The 27,298-nt window shown below is 44.0% G+C and overlaps 1 protein-coding gene across 1 annotated transcript in view; it reads left to right on the top strand.

The window, feature by feature from the left end:
* The first annotated feature begins 430 nt into the window (after positions 1 to 430).
* LOC138282357 (potassium voltage-gated channel subfamily G member 2-like) overlaps positions 431 to 27,298 on the top strand; it is a 913,601-nt gene continuing 886,733 nt past the window's right edge. Inside the window, exon 1 of the mRNA XM_069219780.1 lies at positions 431 to 1,387. The gene's annotated coding sequence lies outside the window, so the exon portion shown is untranslated. The remainder of the gene's footprint in view (positions 1,388 to 27,298) is intronic.

Below are 27,298 nucleotides of genomic sequence, written 5' to 3'. Positions count from 1 at the left end.
ACCTTACTAAATGAAAAAAACAGATAACGGCAGTTTAGAGAGTTCTGACTTGTCCTGATTCTGTGAAGGAGCACATGAGAGCGGGTGTTATTTCATGAAACGAGAAAAACAGCACTGGTGCACTGATGCCTGCTTTTTGGCACATATTTAGGCACCAGTGGCAGTTACGCCCTAATGACAAGTTCAACAAACCAACACCAGATTGTCAGTTCTCCCGGCCTTCCGCGGGCTGTCCCCACCCAGGTGTTTGGCACACTTTAACGAAAGCCGCACCGGAGCCAAGCCAAAAACTGTAAATGTTGTATCCTCCCAGTCCTCTTCGGTGCGAGGTGTGTGAGGCGGGGTCGCCGAGCCGTTCTCTCTCTGCCAGAGCCCGGGAAGGGGCGTGCTGGCTTCCGCGCTCTCCCTCACGCGCTGGAAGAAGAGAGTTATAGAAGCCTCTGTCAGTGCGCTGCACCTCGGAGGAGACCCAGACCCTCCCCTAGATCGCGGGAAACACTCGCCCCGCGTCTCTGATTGGTGCAAGCCCGCGGGGAGGGGCGTGGCACTGGTACACACGCACACATGGCAAACTGCCTCTATGCACAACTTAAAACAGCCGGGCAGCGGTGCGTGCGCTCGAGTGATATGTGGACATCCAAAGCGCAAAGATGCCAAGGAAGCAACCTGGATCAGTTGGCGGCCAGTGGGATAGCATGCTACTGTAAATTTCTGTAGAAATGGCTGGGGGAAAATTAACATTTGAGAGGGTCACATCAGACAACTAGGCTTCTGGTATAGGTGAAGATCGGACTCCCTCATAAACGCCAATTCTGGATTATGAGAGCTATGATTCGCGGATGGACCTGCAATTTACCCAACAGGTCTCTTGGTGTGGTTGGGATCAGCGTGTGTGTCCATCAGTGCCCACTGGTGATGGCCATGCTGCGAGCCTGACAGCACCTATCTATTCGCTCATCCCTCCCGCGTGAGTCTCGTTCTCTTTGCCAGAAGTAGTTTGTGGCACGCTGAGCACGCCTGTGTCAGGCTCGACTCCTGCTGTTCTCGGGTATCCCTCTCATCCGCCCCGGACATACCAAGCCCCTTTCTCGCTTTACAGCTCGGCGCTGCGCCCTCTCGATCCCCTTCCGTCTATAAGTGACAAGAGCACATCAACTTCAGGGCTACGGCGGGCGGCAGCTACCTCAGGAGGCTGAGGTACGTCCAGGAGGGTTGCCACCCAGTGCCGGGTTCATGCTGGATTGATACTTTAGCGCCTGGAGCGCCGAGCGCCGAGCGCCTCGCTTGTGCCGGATCTGCCCAGTGGTTCATTCGCTTTTTTCATTTGTAAAGAGGAGCCCCTGCACTGGTACCAGCTCCGGAGGGGAATGTGGCAGGCGCACTTACAGTGAGTACTAAGTCTAACCAAGCCGCATCACATGCGCAGGGCGGGCGGTAGCTAAAGAGTTTGCGAAACAAAGTTCTCAATATTGCTTTATCCAGCTCAAGGTGTGCACTTAATTAATGTGCCACCCTTCTTTAAACCACCAGTCATCTATCCATCATCCGCTACATCCACCCATTCATGCATTCATCCATCCCTGCTTTCCTTTCCATTTCATTTCATTTCACCATTGGGTCTCCAAGAATGGTAAATTCAGATGTATGTGGTTGATGATCCTATTGAATTCAGAAGAAACTAATATTTTTCTAGATGGTGAGGCCTTTTTGTGGGACGGGAGATCCCATTAACGTCCAATGGAATCATCTGGCTTTGTGGAAGAGTGAAACGTATTCCAAATTGGGTGATTTCCGTCTAAAGAGATTCAATTGAAAAGTAACCAATTCATCCATCCATTCACCCACCTCTGGTAGGAAGCGCTTATCTCTGAGATACACTGCCTATCTCCCGACGAATTCGGAGCGCCCAGAGGAGGAATTTATACCCTTGTAGGCGCGGCAACGTTTTTTTCAAGCCATTGTTGCTGACATTGCACACACTTGCATGCTGCGCCTCTATCCCATTTCAAAGGAAAAGGAGCCATGTCACAGTTCCTACTCTTTAACCAATTGAATTATTATCCCGATGCCAAATTGTTCCTCTCTGTGTCCTGCAAAATACCGAGACCTGCCAATCTGTGCGACTTGTTACAATGAGTGAACTCCTGATTCGTGTAGTCATTGGTCCGATCTGCTCTCTGCGAGATAAAAACATTGATTTCCTGAAATAAATCGAAGTGCACCCTTGGCACAGCCACTGCTCATGTCTCTGGAGCATTCATCACACTACGCAGCCACCCGGCCCTAAGATTGATTTATTGTTTATAACTAACTTGGCAAGCTCTAGCATATCATTTGAAAGCGTTCGGAGTGGAGGCACACTGAGGGTGGCACTTCTGGGAAAGTGTTGACGTGATCTCACTAGGAGTGAACCGATGAGTCCCTCGGGATGATGTGTACGCAGCAGGGCTGGCTGTCCTCATCAGCCAGAGGCTCCTGGTGCAAATGCGTGTTCACTCAAATGCATTGCATGAGATAAATGTGAAGACCTGGAATCTCCTATGGGATTGTTTAATGACAATATTGTCTCCTCGCATCTGGGAACCACTTATTGCCGCGTCACGCAACTGGCACCCAGAGTGCTCCTCAGTCTCCAGGAGCTCCATCCTAGAAGGCACTGTAAATAAAGATACGTGAAAATTCACAGATGACAACAACCAAACGTCACGCTATGCCACTTTTTTTTAAAGTTTGGATTTTGATTTTTGGAATTTTTTTCAGGATTTCTAAACTTCTCAAAACAGTTCATGGTGTACAGATAATTCTTAACAAATGACATCCAAACCCGTCACCAAAAACACAATTAAAAAACACTCATGCTTTTAAAACATTAGCTCTTGATCAAGCAGACACTATGAACTGACAGTAGCGCTTTTTTAGATCGACAGATCTAATTTAAAGTGCGAGAAAATAATCGGTCAAGGGCCCAGTTCAAAAGCAGATGTCCGCGCCATAAATGAGCTTAGGTGCACAAAGGGCCTGATTTAACAGTGCGAATTCACCTTTGCAATTCACTAAACGGGAATTTAGATCAGTAAATTGATTCAGGCACACATACAGTCACCAAAGTTAGGTCTGATGCAAAGTGTGAGTCAAACCACTGTGGGTATTTCAGGGAGGGAATGCTGTGCCAAATTGATGAACAGCCACAAACTTGTGAGTTTTAAGGTATTCACTGTTTTGTAACCTACAAATGCCATCCTGGGTAGGCTACCAAAAGAGATTTCCTTATATAAACAGTAGGAACAAATCCTTAAAGGGGTTGGATATGAACCAAACAACACTCCCCAAACTGTAGGTGATTAGTGTGTTGCATAGGACGGAGGATCTCTACACCCAAGGAGAAAAAAAAAAAAATGCATTAATGCACTTTTGGTTTGATTTTGATTTTTGGGCGGGGGAGGGGTGCAGAGCGAGTGTTTGCACTAGACCCACTTGTGCATGCAGATCAGATCCACGTGACTCAGACTTTTTCAAAGTTATTGTCCTTAGTGGGACCTGGTTAAGTAGCATAGGAAAGGTGCCATTGGCCCCCTTGCAAGCAAGGCAGATGGTCTCAATTGTTGCAGGACTGCTAGTGAAATACAACAATAAACAAGATTCAGTGGGCTTCTAAGGCCTCTGAGGCCTGGTGCCTCTGAACCAGCTTCTCAACTGGTAGCTACTCCCCTGGTTAGAATAAGTTTGTGCCTACCTTCAGTTGCCCTTGCACTAGTCACTTTCAATTGGTTCTTGATTTTAAGCACATGGCTCAGTATTGATAGATTCCCAGTTACAGCGATGTTTTTCTTCACCAGGAAAGGCATGTACCGTCCAATGAGATGGAGATACGTTGTTTTGCATAGTGCTGTCATGAGTGTTGCTTCGAAACGTTTTCTTCACCTTGGAGCCCTTTCTGGGTCTACGAGGATTTCCGCAGACCGTTATTGTCCATTTTTGTTTTACTCTTGGTTGAATTGGCATGGATGATAGAGATTTGTCAAATGTCTAGTCATAGCTGTGATGTAAGGTGATCCGCAGGAAGGCTTGGTATGTTTTTAGTTATCTTTAGCAAAGTGACTCTAAATTGTGTGTTAGTGTGGCGCGATGTTCAGCTTAGACGGCAAAACTTTGCTAACTATAGGACTTCAAGCTTGCCAACCTCGAAAAAAACCTGTGAGAGGAAGAGTACCTTTGAAAGGGGTGGGCCCTGAACCCGTCACTACCTGAGTAAAAATAGAGAGTACGTGGAGAGGGGGCGGGGCTTCATGTTGACACCAACTGAGCACTATCATCCTCCTTCCTAATAAGAACCTCCTAGAAAACAAATGTTTCTGATTCAACTTTCCCTGTTCTGGCGAGACTGGAAATTCATTTACGGATTTCATTGTTGAGAGTCTCCACATCCGAGCTGGAAACCCACTCTGTGCAGAGGCTTCCAGCTCACCATGTGATAGCGGCCTGTTACTGACTGACGTATGAAGAGTTCCAATTTGGTGTGACATGCCTATGCACTATGGCAAATCTGTGCTTTGATGCTGTGTTGTGCACAATAGTGTATCAGGTCATTTAACAACCTGTGCTTGCACAATGAGCCTCACAGTCTGATGCTAGAGCAAGAGAGTTAATGAAAGACACCATCTAATTAAACCAGAGCTCTGACTGACCTGAAGTCTTGCTCCTCCTGGAACACGCTCATTGCCTTTGAGTGGGGTTCCCAGGAGTCAAGCATCTTTCAAGTCAGAGCAGAGGCTGGACCAACTGTGGCAACCCAAAAATGAATCACAGAAATGTATCTGCACTATTTCTAGTGAGAAGTCAACGGAGCTCCCTCAAACCCACTACTACAGAATTTTAAATAAATAACATTTTCATTGAGCAATTAGTTGAAGTTGAGTTCTACCATGAACCAAATTTATAGTGAATCTGACTACCCTCGTAGAAGCTGCCTGGCTACTAGCCTTACATTTTTTATACTGTGTAGACCTTTTGATAGGAGGGTGAAAGTGACTCCTAGCTAATTGGAGTTTCAACCCACTTTAATTGAACAAAAGTCTAAATACCCTCCACATCTTACCACAGCACTGCCCAGGCAAGTCCCTTGCGACTTGGTTAAAGATAAGTGCATGCCATAATTTGCAAAGTAAGACTCGGTTTGCTTCAACTAAATCTGTTATCCATATTGTGATTGGTCACTGCATGGCTTTTCAAAAAATGTGAACAGGAGAAGAAGCAGAAATTTCAAAAAGGTCCATAAAAAGTAGACACAAGAAAGCGTAGTCTTGACAGACAATTTGTTTATGAGAAAAACGAACGGTGGTTTGGCTCAATTTGCCACATCTGACGACTGTGGAGGTTTTGACTTGATGCATTTGGACGAGGGACAATAGCTCATTGCATTGCTGACTTGTCTAGCTTTTTCCACATTAGTTCTCTGTTTAATTAATGAAATGCATGGCATATTTCCAAATATGCAGCATGCAGTTTATTCCTCAGTGAGAGACTATCAGACTGTACACTACCGAGCCCTAGGTAACACCGTACCCCTTGGTCAAAGCAAGAATGATTATATGGGAGAATATTCATGGTTTCTATTCTATCCTGAACGTTACAGATAACCCATTCTGGTGACTTTTTTCTTATAAATATCTAAAAGCAAAGTCTGATGATAAAAGGCGGGATGACATTTAAAGCCTTTTTTAAAGCAAGACTTTGGTGCCCTTATGCTGAGTCGGGCGTTACTGAATGAGGGCTTACTCATGCTGTTGCAATTGACATTCAGAACCTGTGATTGAAAACTGAAACTAAAGACGTATGGACAGAGCCTACTGCATTTTGTGTGATTGATAAGTTGATGCAGACCTCCTGGTCGGAAGCGATATGTCAGTTCCTGAAGCTTTGAGATTTCCTAGCTTGCTTCTGTGCTGTCTAACGGATCTTCATCATGCTTAGCCAACTGAGAAGGAGGGATCTTGGTATACTAGAATGCAAAGTATGCCTTTGAACCACTGGTGATAGTACAAAAGTGTTTGGTGGCATGCTTCAGTTTATCTGAGCCAGTAGTAATCACTCTAGGTCACACTCCAGTTAATTGGTTTTTAGCTCATCAGTGCCATTACAGACTGAGACCAACCAAATGCAAATCAATTTAAACTTTCATCCCGAAAAGGGAATGCTAGACTGTGTCCCGTCTAAACAAGAACACAAGCAACCTTTTTCAAAAGTTTTAAAGGTCTCTAGAGCTAATAGTTTGGACTAGCCGAGATCAAACAACCCCAATAAACTATGGCCCATATTTATACTTTGTGACACAAACCAGCGCAGGCGCTGGTTTGCGTAAACATTTTTACAGCCGGCTAACACCATTCCTACGTGCCAGGAAGGCGCCTTATTTAAGGATTGACGTTACCCGGCGCTGCAGGCTGGTCAGAGTAAAAAAAAAATGACTCAAACCAGGCAGCGCCTGCGTAGGGAAAAGTGGGGGTTGTGTCTCAAAAAAGGGTGCCAGTCAGGTTAGAGTAAAAAATCATGGCTCAAACCGGACCTGCACCATTTTTTGACGCACAACCCCCATTGAAATGACTCTTGTCTTAGCAAAGACAGGAGTCATGCCCCCTCGCCCAATGGCCATGCCAGGGGACTTCTGTCCCCTGGGCATGGCCATTGGGCACAGTGGCAAGTAGGAGGGCCCAAGTTAGGCCCCCCCTATGCCACTTTAAAAAAATAAAAAAATTATACTTACCTCAACTTACCTGTACTTACCTGGGATGGGTCTCCCAGTGGCAGCTACGCCCTAATGTCAAGTTCAACAAACCAACACCAGATTGTCATTTCTCCCAGCCTTCCGCTGGGCTGCCCCCACCCAGGGGTTTGGCACAGTTTAACGAAAGCTGCACCGGAGCCAAGCCAAAAACAGTAAATGTTGTATCCTCCCAGTCCTCTTCGGTGCGAGGTGTGTGAGGCGGGGTCGCCGAGCCGTTCTCTCTCTGACAGAGCCCGAGAAGGGGCGTGCTGGCTTCCGTGCTCTCCCTCACGTCCTGGAAGAAGAGAGTTATAAAAGCCTCTGTCAGTGCGCTGCACCTCGGTGGAGACCCAGACCCTCCCCTAGATCGCGGGAAACACTCACCCGTGTCTCTGATTGGTGCAAGCCCGCGGGGAGGGGTGTGGCACTGGTACACACGCACACATGGCAAACTGCCTCTATGCACAAACTTAAAACACCCGGGCAGCGGTGCGTGTGCCCGAGTGGTATGTGGACATCCAAAGCGCAAAGATGCCAAGGCAAGTCAGGTTAGAGTAAAAAATCATGGCTCAAACTGGACCTGCACCATTTTCTGACGCACAACCCCCATTGAAATGACTCTTGTCTTAGCAAAGACAGGAGTCATGCCCCCTTGCCCAATGGCCATGCCAGGGGACTTCTGTCCCCTGGGCATGGCCATTGGGCACAGTGGCACAGTTTCTTCTTAAAAGTCTATTATATTCTGCATGAGTACTTTTTAACAGAGAATGAGTCTCGTAGAAGCCTCAGTAATTCATTTTCATCAATGACATGCTAAGGGACATCTGTATAACATTATATTTGATGTTAAGTCACAGAACAAAGGGAATTTAATTGGATTGAAATTGTATATTGTGGTTCGTGTATTGCCATTAGCTAGCATACTGACTCCACCTATTCCCTCCTTGACAACAGGGCTACTAACGTGCTAAAGATACTACTGAAAAATGGTAGGGTCCCACTGTAAGAGTGATTTTTTTGGTATCTAATTGTCTTGAATTCAGTAAAGTTCATGAAACGGACTGCGTGAAGAAACTTTGTTGCTCCAATTCAAGTTTTATTGTTGGTAGGCAAGTGACTCCCGGTTGAAATACAAAAAATGGGTCCCAAAGTGAAGCAGAGACTCAGCCAACACGTGTTTCGCCCCACAGTCGAATACGCCAGGGTTTTCTCAAGGCATACTATGTAGACAATATTTGGCTTACAAAACAATCAGCTGTAAAAACACACCTTTCAATAGATAATCTATTTCGTGTCAGTGAAATCTAATTATTTTGCGTGCGCGTCCATCGCCATTTGCTAAAGATGGCACTGGAAATAAGCAGCAATTGAGTGCATCAAAACTCCTAGCTGCCAACTCTTGAAAACCTGCTCTAGACTTCAGCCTACCCCATGTTGCTACGCATATTTGTCTTTCAACCAAGCAGTCTAGTTCTTGTTTGCTTGATGTTACCTTTTTGTCTCACATGAGGAGATGCCTCAAGTGAACGCATGCCTGACTTGTGATCTCTTCTCTTTCTTTCAACCAAGCCTAGGCTAAACAAAACGTAGTCAATAAAAGTGGGTTTCAGAACACGTAGCAACTCTTGTCCACCTGTTTATTTAAATCAGGTGACTTCAAACTAAGGGTTGTGTACCCCATGTGGGCTGAGCACCATCTTAGGGGTACAGGAACCGGCACTGGCAAAACCATAGGTCTTTCCTTTTGGACGTTTTGGCTTTACCGATGGCGTTAGTCATTCTGCACAGCATCCTTGATGCTGGGCAATATGGCTAATAAACAGGAAAAAAAGCCAGTGCTGCCGCATGCACCATTTTGTGGGCGCAGACACTAAGCATGCACTTTTCACCATCATGACATGAGCTTTTTTTTGTTTTAGATCAGAGCTTGATCAGTAACCAAAAAAAGTAATGCAAGCAGGGGAAAGAACTTAGGGGGGGACACAGGATACAGAATCATGCTGCACGGAACCAATAGGAGGGCAATAGGAGGGCAGGGAGAAGCAACATGGAGGGCGAGCAGAAGAAACACAGAAGAAAGATAGGTGTGAGTGTGGGGAAGCAACAAGAAAGGCACTGGTAGAAAGATAATAAGGGATGCAAGGAACAGAAGCAAACAGAGATAAACAACGTGTGGGGCGGGGTTGGAATTTTGAAAGTGAGTGATGATCATGCTAAAACAAGATAAAAAGTATGTTACATTCAGCCTTCACTCATTCAACAGGGCAGGCTGGAATGGCTTCATATGTACTATGGGGCCCAAGAAAGGGGCTCTGGGAGCAAGCAGAGAGTTTCTAAACTACTCTCAGGACCACAAAGGGGAGACTGAGCCTCTCTTAGGGCTAACTGTGAAGGTATGGTACATGTGCTTTTAAGATGTATGAGGGTCAGCAGAGGGTCCATTGTCAGCAGAGGGGCACTCAAGAGCGGGGTAAATGGCTCTAAAAGACCATAGAGAAGGTAGTGGGGGCTCTAGTCACTGGCAGAGCAGGCTGATGGGCTGAAACTATCTTAGAGCACTATCTTAGTATCTGAGGGTCTGCGAGGCCTGCTTCAGGGAGCCTGAGGTACAGCTAAGGGCTCTCAGAGTTGTCCAGGAGCTGGCGTCAGGGCTCAGATCCTCTGAGTGATAGAAGTGAATGACGTATAATGGGCCAAGATAAGGTAAAGATTGTCCAGGGAAAGGTAGAGGACATGTAGAGTGGGAGGATGGATGACCGAATCTCTGCAGTGGCAGAGTGGATCTGAATGTTAATCGAGGGTCACTGAGTGTTAATGAAGTTACAGTCCTACCTGATGGCTTTACATAGTCAATTGTTGGTCCAGAGGACTGTACTATCATTAGGTGAGTGTTCCTCAGTACTGGTGGTTTTATTAATAGATGGTTGAGGATGATTGCATGCAGGCTGGGGACCCCCAAGGGCCAGAAGAAAGAGAGTAAAAAAATGGACTGACTGGAGAAGGTCTCTGAAGCATAGCAAATTTGTTCTGGGGTATAGACTGAGACTTCAAACCAGTCCTTTGCCCAACATTTCTGCGTAAGCTTCCCTTTCTTTAGTATAAACTTTTGGCACGAGAGTCCCTTAGAGAAGACCCCTCCTTTCTATAGTGTCAGTCATGAAAGTGCACTGGAGTAGACAGTTGCCTCCAATTGTCTGGTGTGGGTCCTAAATATCAAGTAAGGAATATTGTTATATCTTAATATCATAGCGGTAATAACGAGGACAAACATTATCAACAAGTCAGTATGTCTAGATTTGCTGCACCTCACCTATATATATATATATATATATATATATATATATACACACACACACACACACACACACGCACACACACAATTTCAAAGTATGTAGATGTGGAGTTGAGAATATTAAATCTATACTTCCCTTCATGCACTTACCTTTCAATATTCTTGTCCTCAATATTTTGCCAACTATATTACAGTATGATGGTATTTCCACTCATTTTTTCAGACTAAATTCCATGTGTCTGCATACATTGTTGGGACCAATAGGTGTCCAGGGGAGGCCCTCCACCCAGACTTGGCTTTGTGCTGTCTAAGTTATACCTGTTCTTTCAGTGAGGTATGCATTTCTGCTGCCCAGGCTTTACTTATTTTGTATGTGAGGGAAGGTCCTACTGCTTTTATTTCTTTCTTGCAAGTTTAAGAAGGAAAGCTTGCACTGTTGCCCTTGCTGTACCAGTTCTTCATGTGTTAGGAAAGCTTGCACTCAACACAACAGCTTGCAACCACAGATTTAAAGCCATCATACTTGAGTATTAAGGTCTTCTTGTTCCTTTTTTTTTACTAGCGAGAGAGAGAGTGGTTTGTATTTATTAATGGTATGTTCTTCTTGAAGCAATAAAGTATCTCACCATTGAGGTGAAACCCTACCTGATGGAAGGGAGACATTAGATATTAGATTTGTTTGATTGTCAATGCTGCCCAGTTTATACCGAATATCTTGTGGTTTGTCATTACATATGTCATAGATCCAAGTATCTTTCTTCCTTATTTAGGCTTTTGAGGTGTGACATTGAAATTAATGTATCTGGTTAGCTTAAGAAGCACTCCTGCCAAGTTTCCTGTAGTGTAGCACTTAAAAGTAGTTAGCATAATCAAAAAAAGACGTATGGGCCGTGGATTTCATTCATAGCTTCCATTAGGATCTAAGAAAAAGCATTCATGGCAGAAGTCTATTGGAAACTGACTAGGCATCTCATGGATAAACTACTGCACTTTGTTTACAAGCTCGAAGAAGCAGTTCATCTACATTGGTTTGTCCTAGTAGAGCAATAAAGTAATAATACATGTACTAAAACAGCAGTAAGGCAAGCAGGAAGGGGTTATAAAACAGGGTATAGTCCCACATGCTTCATTATCAAAGCTCTGTAATTAACTACGTGCACCAAGTAGCTGCCAATCATTTTCAAACCAAGGCGCGACTTTTTCTTCAATTGTTATATTCTTAAACAACAGTGTTCCCTGCTCAGGGCTGTTTTAAGGCCAAAACGCATCACCTCCACCAACTGATTCTTTCCTGGCCAGGAAGCTTCACAATGCATCTGTTGGCGATCACGCAAAATGCATAGAGCAAATTGCACAGCACCATATTTGCAGAGAGTCACACAGCTACGTTGTCATCAGCGTAATTTTTTGCACTATGCTAAGCACCACACGAAAAAGCAAAGGTGAGAGAGCAGTGTTTTGCTTGAGATTTGCACTCAAGAGACACCATCAAATTTAAATTTCTACTGACAGACAGCTGCTCATAGATACATTGTGGGGTTGTGCATAGTTTTTCAGAACTTATCCAACAATGTATATTTCATTTTGCCCATTATATATGTCTGGTGTAACCTAGTGGTAAAAATTCAACAAATCATGGCCTTGCTATGTTAGTAGATCTGGATTGTGTAGAAATGAGTGCATGCTTGCTGTAGCAGAGGTGGAAGTGGGCTGGATCTTAGGAACCCTACGAAAATAGTTCTTCTTTCATGTTAAAATTTCCGACATTTGAGATGCCTCAGCTGAAGTGGAATGGGAGAGAGTCTACAGTGCTGTGCTGCATAGAGGGTTGCAACCAGCTGAAAAAAGAACAATCCTTCTTGCCAGGGTGTTTGCTGCCTAAAAGAAATGTAAATGTGTACATTTGTTTAATCTGCAAATGTAAAGGCTGCTGATGAGCCGGTATTGACTTTAATTGACGAGTCACTTGAAGAGTATTCCTTTTGAGAGGTATTGTAAGGTGACCTGATGAACTGTGGAGTTCCAAGCTTTTAAGGGACATTTAGAAACAATATTTGCACCAGGTACAATCTGCATATTATTCAGATCTATATTTTGGAAGCACTCTTTTATCTTAAACTCAAATCTTTCTGTGCACTTTGTGGCTGCCTATCTTATACTGTGCGTAATGCCGTACATATTCACAGTGCTTTCTGTCACAGGCTGGAGTCTCCTAACATTAAAAACTCACAAGTCACTAATCCCCACTGCACCAATGGAATTTAATTCTATGGCTCTCTGGTTACACACACGGATATCTACAGTTATTGCGCTACCCAGTATAGGTTTCCAAACATACAAAAGTGCATCTCTTACGGATTAGTTTAACTTGAAGTTATTTTTCATTTAAGGTATGTGTTATTTTAGATGCAGTTACTTGAAGATAAAAGACCAACCCAATAGATACAGAATATTTTGTTCTTTTTAGACTCAACTTGAATCCCGCGCTCAAGCTCAATGAACCCTTCCCCATTGGACTGTGGATCACAGTTCCCATACTTTTTTAATGCACTTTGTCCACTGTCCCATTGAATACATTAACTGGTTTGATGGAACATGATGAAAAGCTATTTTATGTCAAGCAACTTTTTCATGCAAAAAACTTTAACGAAAAATGTGATTACTGTCACCTGTGCTACTTTTCACCATGAAGCTCCACTTTCTCTTGCACAAGTGCCAGTACAAAAGTATGTTGCCTGGCGCTAACTATTTTGTCTGAACTAAATCTGTTGCAAAACCACCTTTAGTGCCAACTCAGAAAATAGGCAAATAAAGTTGTTGTAAACACTTTACAAACTTCACTAAGATGCAAAGTTTTCTTACACATACTCAAACTTTGCCATTTGGCACAATCAAATCCAGAGTAGTTCCACTCCATCTTAGAATGAGTGTCAAGTCGTAGTCTTGCTCCTTCTGATACATCGTGTAATTTTACAGGCACTTATTTCATTCATGCAGACCATTTTATAATACAGAATAATATATTCATCATGCTTTGTCAAAGTAGAGGAGCTGTGGCCTTGATGCCAGAGCTGCCGACAGCGGAGCAGGGAGAGCCAGATTGAAATCTTGGCATCAGTTCAACATCCTCTGATTCTGGACCAGTCATTTAATCTCCCAGCGCCTAAAATAAATAAAACAATGTGTAAGTCAGCGGTTCTTAACTTGTGGGCTGATGACCCCTCGGAGCAGGAGAGGCTTTCTTGATGGTTTGCAACTATTTAGAAAATGTATTAAAGTATATACACAGAAGAAATGTACAATTAAACATTTTTAAACGGTCGTTAAATGTAAAGGAGTTGCATTAGAGGCTAAACATTAGATTTGTATCCTTAGCGTGATTGGCGGGAGCAGCACGAGTACAGCAAACATTCGTATGGACGATTGGCAGCCTCAACTAGAGGCACTCCTAAGCGCCAACAAAAAGAGAGGATGCATTTGGAGCAAAAAAAAATAAAGTAATATGACAGAGATTAAGATAAAGTGGTGCCTTTCATGAAAAATAAAATTAGAAAAGCTTCAAACTCATTAAAATTTAAATTTTGATATTTGTATATTTTTTGTTTGTGAATTAAAGACGGTTTTTCATAACTTATGTATTTGTTTGACAAATACTTTTTTTTCTGTTTTTTTTGGGATATTCCTTTGTGGTTCAAATTGAAGAAATTGCTTGGGTGGGCTTCCAGTAGTGATTCGGTGGGGACCAGCGATGTCAAAAGGTGAGGGCCCTCTGGCGTAAGGTATTCTGGAGCTAATGTAAGTGCTCTTATGACCTCATGCCAAGCTAGTGGAATATATTACCGTAAAAGAAAAGGTAGACCCAACTTTATAGATTGAAGGATGCTTGAGATTGGGTGCACCTATCGTCAAAAGCATAAGAATATAAAAAAGTATTATGAGGCAAGTACACAAAATGAGTAAATCCCCCCTGGTATACACCTATAATCTGTGTAGTTCTATGTGTGCCATTCAGTAAGGGGCAACTGTATGTTAGGAGAAACAATGATGTAGTTTCCATGTCCTACCCATGCCATCTCTAACCTTCTTGCTGCGCATTGCCCGGGGAGGAAATTTCATAGGCCTAGGCCTATGTAATTTCCTCCCCAGCCAAGGTTTTGGTTCTCATAAATATTCTGTGTATCAATAGAAACGCTACCGACCAAATTCTAACTTCCGCTTTGCATATGGTGTTGGGTCTGTTTTTGCAGCTGTTTACAATTTTGGCAAATTTAAATTGGGAATAACATGAAAAACAGTATATGCAACAGGTTTTCAACATGGCAATATCCATCTCACACTGTTTGCCCATGCCTTTGATTCCAGGTAGGAGAACATGGAGGATATTGACTGTTCTAGACTAGAAAGTGAGCAAAGCCTGAACTAGCACGTAGTGGGCATAAAGTGAAAAACGCAGGATCAAAAAAGTATGCCTGATGTTTTTCTTTGTGCACCATCCAGAATGAGGCCTTGTGTCTGATTTACTCTTTGCCTGCAATCGGGAAAATTGCATCCGTCATGTCAGCTGCAGGCTACAGAGGTGTGAAAATGTGTAAAGTATGTCCTTGTAATGGCTGACATCCCTCTTGAAATGTATTATCGAAAGTGCCAGAAGGTGCAACTGGTGTTTGCAATAGGTTTAGCCTTCCCTGGGACACTTTGGTATTACAGAAGAGGCCACAGATGCAGGCGTGGTCCCTCTATTGCATGTGTCAAGAGGGTGTGCATTTGGAACCAGTGTGATCCCTAGGGAGCTTTGCTTCATTAACATAGAGCATGGCTTCATGCAAATGAAGGAGTGCCTCTGCCTTTCATCCGCACCAAATTACGGACGTAAGTGCAAGGGTACACATCCCCCCTAGATGGCACACATTTAGAGGGATCCCTTTCTGCACCTCAAAGAGCTGACATTCCTTCTGCTTTGAAAAAAGAACTGGCAGCTTCAAACCCGTTAGACCAGCTTTCAGTGTTGTGCTTTCCCAGTGCAGGTGTGGATTTGCACATGCACTGGGATCGTTGCATTTTGTATGCTCTGGGGTCATTGCATTTTGTATGTGATATTACATATTTATGCTGTCTGCACTTGGCACACCCAGGGAAGGTGTGCCTGACACAGATGGGAAATACGCACCATCTTAGGTAAGGTAGCCCGTGGTCCACTTTGACCCAGATTTAGTTCAAAGTGGCTCAGGACTGCTGACTCACCCGACAGTGGTTCCTTAACTAGGAGGGAGTCAGATCTATGTTACAGGGATGGGAGAGAGGGGCAAGGGATCATCATATGTCTGTGCTCACATACCAAACTTCCATGACACTCTCAAGCATAAGCAGAGCTGTGCTTTCCTTTTCGTCTTAGTCTACTAGTGAAGTGTTTGGGTTGATGACTGGCCCATGAGGATCACGACAAATACAACTTGTCACAGGAAAAAAATAGACCAACAAAAAAAGCATAACTGAGAACATCTACCTCACTGGTAGACATGTTTGATCAGATTCACAAACACGTTGGTGCACCTTTGATGTTATAAGAAAATCTAGTTGATAAATTCCAATCTTAATTCCCAGAGGCCTGATTGCTGTAAATTTTCCTTGCAAATGGCACTTGCGAATGTTGAACTTCTGACAATACAGTGAAATTTTTACACTTGCAAATTGAGGTTTAGGGCAAGTTTCAGTAATCCTATGGTGCTCTACTAGCAAAAATAGGAGGCTACCCAGAAAATCAAAAAAATGTGAGCGGTCCTATATCCTTCAATGGTTATTTCCAACTGTGGAAACTCTTGCAAATTTACTACTGTCTAGGGAAGTTGTAAATTCGTTACTTGGGTGAAATAGGAACATAAAGCCTGCATATTTAAATAGGATGTAGGGTAAGAGATTTCTTAATTGGAAAAAATATTCTAATTGTGCTGAATTGAAAATGCACTGTGTATGTGCCAATACACATTGTGTCATACTTCTGAATGCGGAATATTCAGCATAATTTGGGGGCAGTGATGCACCGGATTATGATGGAATCTAGTGGATTCCAAGAGTGCAGTTGCATTTAGAATGTCTCCTTTATTTACTTTTTCACATGGCGCCTGTATGACAGCCAAGGAAGGAAGCTGCAGGCCCCTGCCAGCTTCGCTGAGTTGTCCGACCTCCCTCCTCCATAACCTTACAAAGCGACACAACTAAGATTCCCACCTGCAGAGTTACATATAATAAAAAAGCACAAAGCGGGTCGGGGCTCTCAGCTGATCTTCTAGAAGCCTTGCCCTTGACTGCCCTGCAGCAAGTGATGACCACTGGCACCACTTCTCAGCTCCTTGGTGTTTACAGTGAGGGCCCCACAGTCTGCTGCAAGAGATCTGCCCAGACTAAGCTCCTGGGCACCAGCTGAGTAGACCCTCTGGTTGAATTAGAGTCTGTCTGCTGCAATGCAGAAACACCCTGTACCCTTGCATGTCAGAAGAGTTTGCGCAGCCAGGGTCAAAAACATCATGCTTGGCCCCACAGCACAAGTCAACGTGGCACACCGGAATCTGGCACGTTTTACTGGTATTAGCTGTAATAGCTGCCTCATCGGTAATAAAAGTAGCAGGCTTGCTTGAAAATCAATAAAAACAATTTGGAGCAGGAGTGTGGGGATCAGAAAAGTGCAGCACCTGAAGTATAAAGCCCCCAACCCTCCTCTGATGGCCCTGTCTATGCCAGGCCTTGAGAGGCTAGTGAGTCATTTTAGCCTAATGCAGCAAAACTTACACCAGCCACGAGTGACCCCAGAGAAGCCGGTATATGACTTTTCCCACCTTCCTTTTGCAGTTTGGGCCCATGTGTTCTTCATTACGTTTCTCTCGGTCCTCTTCATCTACTTAGTGCGAGGTGCGACAATCAGAATATAAACTGTAGTAACTCAATGATTGAATCTTTCCTTTTCTCCCCAATGCGTACAGTAGTTACAATTTTTGTCTATGGTTTAAAATCCATTACTTTTATTAAAACTGCGAAATTCAGCTTTATCCAGCCTGCTATGGGGAGCTGCTAATAGCGAGGATAATTGCCTTCTCTCGCCGCTCTGATCAGATGCGCTGCCTACAGCGTGAAAGCGTTTGCTAGGATTAACCTCGCTCTCTGGTAGTTCTTCTGTGTGTCCCGGGGCTCTGGAAGCTTACAATCACTGCAGCCTGCTCCAGGCAAAGCTCACTTTGTGAGGACATCCATCTCAATGCTGATGGTTCCCGACTGATGCTGATAGCTCCCGATTGTCAATGAGGGTCTCAGAAGATCACAGCACCCGAAGCCCTGTGCTTACAGAAAGATGCCAAACAGACAGATACCCGACCAACAGCATGTGTTTGACTGCCTAAAATGCAATATCTGACAGTTGGATCGAAAATACAAACATCAGACACACGCCACAAACTCAGACTAACCTATGCAATGGGGAAGAGTGGAATTCGTAAAATTCGCTTTCACAGAATGATGTCAAATTTTGGTGAAATTACTTGTAATTATACAAAATGCAATTCTCTAATTTCATGCTATATTTTAGCCTGAAATGTGTCCTCGTGCGAGGACGTATTTGGCAAAAGCACTGCGAACAACAGCTACTCATGTTTTGTTGATTGTGTGTGTTTGCTGTAAATGTTACCACTTTTGGTGTGTTTCGTGGTAAATTGTTACTGCGAATGGCCTGTAATTAGGCGAGGAGGCATAATAGTCTAATTTGTCATAGAAGGCATAATGCAAAATTACCAAAAACACGTGAATTATGCTGATGTTATTGAAATTTCACTTTTGAGAGTGGTTGGAGGGGCTGGGAAAGCCAGCTGACAATGGAAGGTGGGTGGCTGGGGATTTAGGCAGCAAGCTGACAATGGAGGGTGGGTGGAAACTGCTGGGGAGATAAGCTGAAAATGGAGGATAGGTGGGCAGGTGTGATGGGGAAATGCACGGACAACCGGGGGTGGGCGGGAGGTGCTGGGAAAACAAACGTACAACAGAGGGAGGGCAGGTGGGTTTGGGAGAGGAAATAGACAAGAGGCTGGTGGGGAAGAAAGAACAGCAATGGAAGGTGGGTGGTGGAAGCAAGAATAGCAACTAAGGGAGGACAAGAAACACAGAAGGATATAAGCGTATAAAGAAGACAACTGGAAAATCTCTCCACTTTCATAGAGTGATTAAACAAGAGGAAAAACGTAGCGCTTGAAAAATCAGCTGTGGAAGGATACAAGTAATGCATCCCTGTTCCAAAGGAGAGATAAACACAAGAAGAAGAAGGAAAGTCTACGAAAGCTGATGAGTAAGAAGCAAGCAAATAAGAGTGACTGTGAAGCCAGCCAATGATAAACAATCTGCCAGCTAAACGTCCACTGTTAGGTAGTAGTATGTCAAACAACACACAGAGCATCCACTTTCTTAAGTGAAACCTAATAAAAAAATAAACATAATATACAATAATATAATTTAACAGAACCTAGTTTGTGAGCTCTCTGACGCTAGACATCACTGGAAAATCACCAAGCTAAAATGTCTTATTTAGGGCCACTGGAATTATGTGAGAAGGGAGGTCCAAATTATATGACAGCATTGTTAAAATCATACAGCAAAAAATATGTACTGTGCAACATAATGTTGCATACTTTGGGACATTATTCTGTCATTTTGACATAGAATAATATGACCAGAGCATTATTAGTACTCATTAGTAGCTGAATACAACTGATCAATTAACTTTTGCAAGTGTGCAGAACCCGGCATGGTGCTTTTTCAGTAACTTTTGATCTGTATGAGCTAGCAACAATTTTTCAGTTCAACTGTGTAAATGATGCAGCGAATGGTGGATTATGTGGTAAGTGTGGTAAAGCCATCCAGATTTGCATAATTCCATTAATTAGCCTTGGTGTTTCCAAATCCTACCCTGACCCTTGCCGCTCAAATTCCTGGTTTTATATCTTCATGTTGCCTAGGTTTTCTCTTTGTAATTAACTTTCCCTACAAGGTTCAGTTTTTGACTATTGTCCAGTGCTTACTTCAACCCTTCAGAATTATTCCATTGCTCTACTCCGTGGTCTCTTCATTCTGGTACCTAAAAGCTGTAGCATCTTCAGAAAGTGATGTCTAGATGGTTGAAAGGTGTAATGCCGCCAATTTCTCACTCCCACGTCTAAGACTTTGCAGTGGTCACAATGAAGCCGGGCGCAGCTATCACTAGTGCTGCAGGTGCAGTGGCATCAGAACCCAGGAATGTGAGGGAGCCACTGGCCCCCGGGATAGCTGTACTTTTCTACCAAACCACAGCACAGCGAGGTCAATTTTCCTTTCTTTCATTATGGCCCCTGGCGCCCATGCTACATCACTGCAGTAAAGCAGAGGTCTTCCACCAAGGACAACGATGCACATTCACTCAACAACAAACCTCGAAACTGGCAATCACTAATTTTCATCCTATACCTGAGTGCTATAACTTAAACATCATTAGCAGTGGGTCTTGAACCATTCGGGCTTTAAGATGTCAAAAACAGAGCCATTCTCGATGCTGCCACTATACCTTTCAAAGCCCATCTGTTACGTCAGCTACTGTTTTCAGATGTTTAACAACATCTACAAATTGTTAGCCCTCCCTTCCTGCCACCGTCTATTTTTGCAAGGAAACTGCTCAGAGATTGTGACGATAAAGCATTACTGAAAAATCCACTTCTTCAAATTAAATACTTTTATCTCTTCGTATGGATGGCTGCCTGGCTTTCTTTTTTTATTCCATAATTCTTTTTCCTTCATATTCCTCTTTTTTGTTTTTTCTTCTCTTTCATCTTTTAAACTTGCTCTTCTGTACCTTTGTTTTTTTTTTTTGCTTTTTCTTTTATTCTTTTCTTCACTTCTGTGTCTCTTTATAGTAGTTTTCTATTTCTTTCATCTTCTCATTTTCCTTTCTGTTTCTTCTTCTTTTTTTTCCCCTTTTCCTCCTTTGTTATTTGTTTCTTCCTTTTGCCTTTCATTCTTTATTCTATTCTCCTTTCTTCTTACTTTCCTTTCAACTTTCTATCTATTATCCTGCGTTTCCAGCCTATTTTAGTTCCTTTTTATTCTTGCTCCCTTTCTTTTTGCGGTATTTCTGTTTATCTTTCTATTCTTTTATTTTCCTTCCTTCTCTCCTCTTTTGCCACTTCTGCCTCACATCTCTTCCTTTCCTTTCCTTTCCTTTCCTTTCCTTTCCTTTCCTTTCCTTTCCTTTCCTTTCCTTCCAACTAAACAAACACAAGGTGTTTGAACAGTATTAGCAGATTGTTATTGGCTGGTAGTTCTGTCTTCTTGTTACAAACACAGTTGGAGCCTCAGCACCAGCTGGATATCTTCTGTCTTCCTAATGAGCTAGATCTATTGTTCTTTCTTACAGCCGTGTCTCCTCATAGCTGCACAAAAGTAAAATGTGCTGGAAATTGGAACAGCCTGTTTCTATTGTCTTAATTGTGTGTGCAGTGCTATACATTTTGAATTGGTTTGCCTTTCCATTTTCAAATAAAAATATATGTTTATGAGAGTCTTCCTACCCCTTTTCAATAATTCTCCAATAAAAACGATCATTCATTTATGTTGATGAAACACTGTTTATTTAAAGAAAACTAAAACAGAGTGTTCAGGGCATACATTTGTGTTTGTCGTTAACCTGCTAACAGCTATTCCTTCTCTTCATTTAGTAGGATGCATTATGCCCACCCCTTTACATCTCCTGGCTTCCCCACCAGCTGCCCCTGTCAACCGGCCCATCTTTCCTGTTTTGCTCACATCACCTCTTACCTTACTCTGTCATTGACCCTTTAACGTTTGGCCTCCACAAAGATGCTCTCAAATGTGTCCCTTCTGCCACCACCACAAAATGCAGGTTCTTCAACACTGCTGCACTGCCTCATGCCTAGGTGCAAAGATAATCAACTAACATAGGTGGTCATTATGACCCTGGCGGTATTACAACCGCAGGGCCAAAACGACGGGAGCACCGCCAACAGGCTGGCGGTGCCTCCCGGCGTATTATGACCGTGGCGGTTGCGCCGTGGTCGCACCATGGGGGCCGTAATCCCCTGGGCAGCACTGCTTGCAGCGCTGCCCAGGGGATTACGACTCCCCGACCGCCAGCCTTTTTCTGGCGGTCTGAACTGCCAGGAAAAGGCTGGCGGTACGGGGAGTCGTGGGGCCCACGGGTGCCCTTGCACTGCCCATGCCACTGGCATGGGCAGTGCAGGGGCCCCCTGACAGGGCCCCATGCGGCTTTTCACTGTCTGCTGTGCAGACAGTGAAAAGTGCGACGGGTGCAACTGCACCCATCGCACGGCCACAACACCGCCGGCTCCATTTGGAGCCGGCTCCTATGTTGTGGCCATGATCCCCGCTGGGCCGGCGGGCGTAAACCAGGTTTCCGCCCGCCGGCCCAGCGGGGATCTCCAAATGGCCGCGGCGGGGGTGGCGGTCAGATCTTGGCGGGCGGCTGATGCCGCCCACCAAGGTCGTAATGACCCCCATAGTGTTAGAAGGTTCTGTGCGGCCTCAACAGCACAGGGGGACACCTATTGTGTTACGCAATGTCTCAGAATCTAGAAAGCAGATGTTACCTGTAGACTTCACTATTGGCAGTAATTTCCCCAGCTTTATCCCTGATGGAGGCCAGACAGTCCACTTCTTTGCCCTTTTTAGGTCGAGTGCACATGCGTCTGGTCTGTTGTAATCTATCTGTGGACTTTTAACCCCACCTACTGCACGCCCATCAATATCACCGATTCATGGGCTTACCTTTCACACATCCATTGTTATCATTGGTAAATGATAACAATGGATCATTGGGGCAGTTTTGTTACCACCTTGGCCATCGACCCTGTTACATGGATAATTGCCCTTTTGCTGATACGTTTGACTGTGAGCGAACTTCTTTCTCTTTTTGTGTGTCTCGTTCGTGCTCATGCTCATGACAGCCGTGGCGCTTTGAATCGCCTCGCTGATGTCAACTGTTTTACTTTTCATTTTCAATTTATGTGGTAAGAAAAGTCCAGTTAGGAATTTACAATACTAATAGCTCTAACTCGAGCAAACACTTGTTTTGTATTCTAAATGGCAGCTGTTCTAACTCTGTAGTGTTACCACATATCTGTGCCATGTGAGAGGAATTAAGTCAGGCTCTCACCCACCTTCTCTGTAGAAACTCTATATGTGCAGCTGTTGGGGGTGGGGCTATTGTAGTTTACTTCTCTTACGTTGTCATAATCAGACCAATGTCTGACAGTAAACAGCAAAGGACGAAATCGCTTTCTCTTCCAAAATTAGGGAATACCAAAAGCAGTGATTAGGACAACAGGGTGACAACCACTTCAAGCGAAGTACAGTAGCGGAACTTCAATGAAGTGCTTTGCTGCCTGCAAGCTCCTTCACGGACTGGTCTCTCGGTGGTAGAAAGGGGAACAATATGCTCTTGTACATCTTGAGCAGAATAGGAACTTGTTCTAGTAGAACCACTGCCAGGTTGGAAAATAAGCTACTGTAGTACAACTATAGGGTTAAGCATGTTCCAGGGATAAATAAGAACAGGGCTGATTGTTTTTAAGATTTCCGATTTAAGTTGATTGCACTGGTGCCATGGATGGTGCTAGCGCGCCCTGTCCTTAGTAAGTAAACTTACAAGGGGACAGGTATAGGTCGATGAACCTTTTGATTCGCATGGAGTATCCTAGCCATGTAGTAATCAATGACCATCAATAATAAATATCCAAATCGATAACCATTAAGGAAAACATTAATCATCAGTGAATGACATCAACATTTCATGAATAACCACAACTCAATTATAAGTTTTAGCAATTTTATTTCCCTATTAGTTACAATACTAAGTCATAAGGTTAATTCAGACTTTATTCAATCCATTCAAGATTAATTCATTAGTGACCACCAATAACATAACCTAATCAGAACTTGAGAAAACATACGTTCTAATGCCTCAACATAAGCCAATAACAATAAATATGTTAACATGAGTAGCAGAGTTCAGCAAATCAGTCCATTAATAATTTGTCACTGTATATGTCAACGCCTCAGAATCAGAACCCTACCTAACACAGATCAGCACTGGCATGTGGGACTTCACGTGAAAACAGTTTAGAACATTTAGAACATGAATTTGGAAAAACATCTAGCTAGGAGAAAAACAATAACACAGCGCAGATGGTACCTAGAAAGAAAAGGCACAATAGTTAATCCGTCACATTGTTATAGCTACCTATCCACGGTATGGATGAGCAACAAAGTCAGTCTTCGTCTTCAGGACATCAATTGATCAGCAACGCATCAGGATCTCAAGAGCTTGAGCCCAATGACAGAATCTCGGATCTCTTTGAACGTCCACACCTAGCCTCCAACATCTATTCTCTCCATCGGTTCTCTGAAGTTTTTCCCCTTTGTCCCGACATTATATTAAAGTCACCCAGTCCATCCCCTTATTCCTAATTGGTCAGTTGATCACCAGTTATTCCCTTACCCAATAATTTTTATTTTACAAATCTATGAATTTTAATATTACGCTATTCTCAGGGTGTCAATTGGTTCACTGTACAATGCCCTCATCATCCGGCTCATCAGGTATTGAAAATGTTGTATCTTCTTCTCCAGTCAGTGTCTCTATTGTTCGAGTCCTGGGAAAGTACATCTTGTTGCTTTACACTGAATTGGATACATACTCTAGTTCCTCATCTCCTTCCTGTCCGTCGGTTCATTGCAGAAAATTCTAGCTAAGCAGACTTTACTAACACGCGTAGTTCAGGGTCAGTTTAGCACGTTAGCATCTCTACATTGCATGATTATTCAGCATCTGCATGAGGCCTGGCAAAACTAGGCCACAATTTCAGCTAAGTTAGCTCTACAATATAATGTAAAACATACATTATATAGTTCAATATGACATATTACTACATTACAATTACACATTTTCAACATTTCACATATTTTTAGTCATTTTTAGTATAATTCGTGAATCTTGATAGCCACTCTCCGTGGGCACATTTTCAAACGTGCACATTATTTTTCCATAATAATTTTCTCTACAATTTAATATTATTATTATTCAAAATGCATAAACACTCATTAATAATTTTTAATTAACATATCTGCTTCAGCAATGGCAAAGAAATGGAGTGTTTTAGGGCATCCAACTAGGTTGAAGAAAGATATTGTGTCACAGAAGGTCAAATGCTTTTCACTGCACATTACAAAGGGCTGTGGAGTTTGGGAGAGAAAAGTGACTTATAAAGAGGAGCATGAAATGACATTTGCAGTTTTTTGCAAAAATTGCAGATGAGCAGTGTTAGACTTGACATCCTTAGAGTGGTCTAACCCCAGACGTTTTGCCTTTACCTCCTGTTTTTTTGCTGTATCTTTTTGTTGGCCTTAGGACTCTAAGCATTTCACCAACGCTAATCAGTGCTAAAGTGCATGTGCTTTTCCCCTAAAAACATGGTAACATTGGCGTACCCCCAATTGGCTTATTTAATTTACCTGTAAGTCCTTTCTAGAGTGGTATACCACATACCCAGGGCCTGTAAAATTAAATGCTACCGGTTGGCCTGCAGCACTGATTGTGCCACCCATTTCAGTGGCATTGTAAAGCTGTCTCAGGCCTGCCACAGTAGAGCCTGCATGGGCAGTCCCACTACCACCTCAGCAAAACCTCTTGCCAAGTCCAAAATGCCCCTTTTCTTACATATGTCACTCCCAAGCAGTGGTTAATTTGTAAATAAGAAAGTGCAGGTGCCCAAAGCTCTCCTTTGAAACACACAACTGATGCATTTCAATCTGTGAGCACAGAATACTGAGGCAGAATAATCCTAAAGCCATCTAGGGCCTTTTTATTCCATTTACAGCCAAACCCTGCACCCTCAGCTCACCCTTGCAGTTTTCTGCGTTCTCTCTTTTGAAGCTTTTCTGTCTTTCTTTGCTCTGTCTTTTTTCTCACAATAATTGCCTGATGCAAAAGATTAAGTGCCGGCCCCCCAAAATAAGTGCTTGTGGGCAGAACCAGCTTGCAGCAACTTAAAGCGCTGGTGTGGCGTGTGGCGGGGAGATGGTAGATGAGGAGAAAACAAATAAACAAAATAAATTTAAAAAATAAACTTACCTGACTCCCCGCCGCATCGCCAGTCTTCAGGGGTTGCACTGAAGGCATAGGCTCCCAGCCTGTCTTACGACCAATCCTAATGCTGCTCTCATGCTGCTGGCAGGAATGTTTCTTGCAAAAAATGTCTGTTAAGATCGGTGCGATTCGTCAGGACCAAAAAACTTACCTAATCCACATGTTATAACCCAATATGGGATTGTCCCTGAGCCGCGGAGCAGGGGTAGGTAATCCACCCGGTGGCCACATGAGCGTGTTGACTATACAAGCCTGGACCACTGATGCTCATCGCTATCCCGATGGGGCCCATCCTTTAATACAAGGAGGGTTTTTGTGGTACGAAGAAATCCCGTTTTGGGTTATAACATGTGGATTAGGTACGTTTTTTGGTCCTGACGAATCGCCCCGATCTTAACAGACATTGTTTGCGAGAAACATGTAGACCCCGATGATAGAAGTATAGTTAGTTCTGTCCCACATACTAGCACTCAGCTACCAGCATTCTTTACACTTAAAAGATCTCCGGCAAAGAGCCCCCACGAGGGGCCCGTCAGGCATTGCAGTGCCGGCCTGACGAGGAGCAAAAGCCTGATGATGAAGAATGTTACCATTTGGTGAGTGAGGGCTCTTGTTCTAATAAGAGCATACTCATAGACTCTATTACTTACTGTATACATTTGTACTAGTCTATTGGCTTGAACTGTGTACTTTTGTTTTTTTGGTATTATGATGGGAGTACCGTACACAGGACCAACTTTTCTCTAAACACTCCCGACATATTAGCCCTTCTTTGTTTGTATTCGCTAAAGGAAGAAGCACAGGTTAATTTTGGGTTTGCTTGTGTTTCACCCTGATCAGAGTGGTTGCTGACCTCTGGTCTGACCCCGCTCCCCCGCTGCCTCTGCCTTAGTGCAGAGGCCTTCTGCCCATGTCTGTGACATCGGACCTCCTAGGTTCATACCTGCCCTTCCTGATGTTTTCCTGCACCCTATGCACCGTTTGCTTTTCCTGCACTCAGCCCACTCTACCCCCCCACCAGCCCCTCCCTCCCCCTGCACTACTTATGGTGGCCGATACGTGGTCTCTCTGAGTAGCTGCTGGCCTCTGGTCCGCTCGTTCCTTCCCCACTGCCTCTGCCTTAGCGCAGAACCCTGCTGCTTGTGTCTGCAACATCAGACCTCCCAGGTTTGTTCCTGCCCACTGTCCCTCCGGTAGTCGCTCTTGGACTCCAGTTATTTATTTCGTAGTGTTTATTTCTATTCTGTTATTCAGCTAGCTACATTTATTTATTTAATTTTGGTGAAGGGTTTTTCTTGTTGCTTCTGTGTAAGAGTCATGTTTCCTATTGTGCTAGAGCACGTCTCTGAGTGCTTGCTGATGGCCCAACCGCCATTTTCCCATCTGCTGGTTTCAGTCCTGCTGCTCACTGCCCGCTGTTCCTGCTCCCAGCCCGCCTGTTATCAGCCCTTCCCATCCCCCTGCACTACTTTTGGAGGCCGATGCACAGCCATGCACAGCAGGCACACCAGTGGCATGGCGGAAGCAAGCCCGTTTGCGCCCATCCACGCCTAGACCATGCCCAATGACAGGAACCCTGACCCTCCTGCCCTCCACTGCTACACCACTGAGAACTCAGATCCCTGGACCCCAGATGCCACAACAACAACTGCTGCACTGCCTCCCTCGAGCTACCAAAAGACCCTTCACCTGCAGTCTCTGACATTTCTCCTGCAACACAAAGCCTCCTGCCAGCACAGTACCCCGCATCACATCCTCCCAGAAGAACCAGGCCAACCCGGAACCTCTCCATTGCATCCTGCTCAATGCCTGATCCCTCTACCAGCAGGCCACAGAAATATGGAAGATCATTACCTACCTCTCTCCTGAAGTACCTTTCATCACCGAAACCTGGCTCTACCCATCCTCTAACCACGACAACACCACTGCAGCCCCCAATGGGTACTAAATTGTACACCAAAACCGCACTAACAAACATGGAGGAGGCATCCCCATCATCTTCAAGAACACCATCTGATGCATCACCACCAACGAATACTCCACCCCTCATGGAACACCTCAA

The sequence above is a fragment of the Pleurodeles waltl genome, chromosome 2_2, assembly GCF_031143425.1.
Source record: "Pleurodeles waltl isolate 20211129_DDA chromosome 2_2, aPleWal1.hap1.20221129, whole genome shotgun sequence".
Lineage (NCBI taxonomy): Eukaryota > Metazoa > Chordata > Amphibia > Caudata > Salamandridae > Pleurodeles > Pleurodeles waltl.
Note: the sequence above shows the minus strand (reverse complement) of the source record. Positions and strands in the feature narration are given on the sequence as shown.